Below are 2,718 nucleotides of genomic sequence, written 5' to 3'. Positions count from 1 at the left end.
TTCAAGGGAAAGTAGCGGACCCTTTTAGTGATCCGTCAACACAGCTAAGAGTTAAACAAACGATTGACGTATTGCATATATTCTGGAAGTTAGTATACATTTCTTCACTTTCCTGTTATCCACTGTGTAAATCACGACAAAGGAACGCCTTTCATTCACCACATTTATTTAAATGTTATCCCCAGGGTTTATTTACGTATACGTCTTCAATTTTGGGTAGCCAACAACAAGTGTGATTGTTTTATTTGTGTACTGGATTCTGGCAAGTGTTGTTTACCAGTAAACAAGCATTTAATCTTAATTGATCGCTTCTCTCAAATGCAAGCACTAAATCGCATTTGTTTACGAGGCAGAAATGCGTGTTTTTAAGACTCTCTAAGTAGATTTTATCAAATCTGTTTCGTCGAGTCTTGGAGGAACCCAAGCGACTGGAGATTTGAGTCATAAACGCCCACGGATTGACGCGAACCCACTTGGCGCTCAGAGTAAAGTGCTTGCTGTCCAGCGAGTGGTGGTTTCTCAAATCACAACGGAAGCCTCCTGTCCCACAGCTATGCCGGTCAGCATGCCAAATGGGCTATGCCGCATCAAGCCGTTCAATAACTATCACCACTGTTTCGCCATGAAAGAGGCAGAATCGTTTAAGCTCAGAAAAACTCATTTCATTTAAGATCTAACTGCCCAAAAGTAATGAAAATAAAAGTTAAATTTCATTTTAATCGAAGAAAGGATTTTATTTTATGTCCACTCCCCGATTGGCGCCTCACATTGTAATGTGCTATGACAGTATAAGTGAGCATTCATTGTTACCTCACTTAAGAGCTAGGAGACTTAAGACAGGGTCACCGGATAAAGACTACGGAATCATCACCTCCATCTCCTTTAGCCTGCCCTGCTAACCTCCAGCTTCGACCACCAAAATAAATCTGGTGTTTTGAAAACCACCCATGAGCCAGGAACGACACTACTGGTTCATTGCAGTCCTTGCAGGGACAAATGATGCCCCAAACCGTGCGCGTGTCGCCTGTCCACCGTTTGTAGAATGCATATTGACCTACAGGAGGTATTTAGTATCGAGTGAAGTTTGAAGTAGCTCTGCCTAGCTAAAATTCCGCATTTCATTTCGATCAGAAGAGACGTGAACAAGACGTCTCGTTTTTCGCGTAATTAACACCTCGTTGTGTGTGAAGCATAGGTCGCTCCGAAGTGAGCGTTTTCAAATTATTCATGTCTAATGTTGCTTTGATTGTTAATTGCCTCCTTGGTATAGATGAGATTGGATTAACTGCTTTGATAAGCCCTCTCTACAACAAACACCTCCCTTCTGTGACATCGTAATTTGATAGTTAGCCAGAGACATCGGGGTTGTTGCCCTTATGGATCGAGTCCGCCTACCGCTGTTACAGATGTTGTGTCCTGAGTCGCCCCTAAAAGCTGCAACAGGCATTATTTGGACTGTTTAGTGTTTTAAAAACAGAATTAAAAGGCCATAATACCGGTAATTTTACAGAACGATACTAAGATCTTACACAGGTAAATACATTTATAAAGATGCTAATCGAAATTAATTTCAGAAGTATGCTTTGTGACACATTGGTTGTTTAATTCCCGATTTTGGTGAGGGGACCACTTAATTGCTCCAACCCTGTACTTTTGCTGGGTGGCTTGGACTCCAGGCCATGCCAGGAGCCATCCATTCTTTCTCCACGTCGATAATGCATTTTCAAGGATGGTGTCTGGTTTCGTCTTTAGGCAAGTCTCAGGGCTCTACCATGGTGGCAGCGCCAAGCACACCGATCCTTGAGGACACCTGTCCACATTTCTACTGGTGGGTAATGAACCTTGACGAGGCGGAGCATGGGCATATGCTGCGGATGGGATAATATGCGCTCACTCCTAGTAGAAGGTCCGAAAATGGCGTCAACTTTTGCCAACCACCCCAGTGAGTAGGTATCCAGGCCATGCTACTACAAATGAAGTGACACTAAATGTAAACGATGTGGAAATGTTCGCTACGGAGCAGTCTACTATTCCTGTATGATGGCACCAATTGTGCGAACATGTGGCACCTCCCCAACTTCTCTACTAGCTGAATAGATTCAGGACGGACAGATAGACAGACAGACAGATAGACAGATAGATAGACAGACAGACGGACAGGTAGATATAAGTGGACAGCAGTGAAGTGAGAACCAAATGGCAAGGAGGAATCGACGCGAAACCCTACTCCCACACAACTATTGTTAGATCCCATCCTTTGCTATATGGCTCTGCGTTTCGGCCAATGCTTCCACGACTAGCGATGGACACGAGTTACGGGTAGCGCATTCTCCCGTGCGCCAATGCAATTCCCTTACAAGACGAATCGTTCGATCGAGTGGAGTTGTCAAGGCGGTATCAGTGAGGTTGTAGTGAAGTATCATCTCAGCTGTCCGCTGATTCGATGACTGATCCACCCGGCTAGTCCGTGGGTGTTTCTCTACAGCACCGACTACGTGATGATGGGTGATGTGGGAGGCTGACCAAGAGGAGTGCTGGGTACGACGCTCAAAAGACGAGCGAGACAATGTAATACGTTAACTGCTGATTTTACTCTTCTCCGCGTCGACAATGCATGTTTTGCCCATGTCTGATTTTTCTTCTTGCCTTTGGGGAAATCCTAGTGTGTTGCAAATTTGTATTCTACTCCTGTGCTCAGCCTACCTTATCTCATCTTGC

This window comes from Echinococcus granulosus (assembly GCF_000524195.1).
Source record: "Echinococcus granulosus chromosome Unknown EG_S00081, whole genome shotgun sequence".
NCBI lineage: Eukaryota > Metazoa > Platyhelminthes > Cestoda > Cyclophyllidea > Taeniidae > Echinococcus > Echinococcus granulosus.
Note: the sequence above shows the minus strand (reverse complement) of the source record.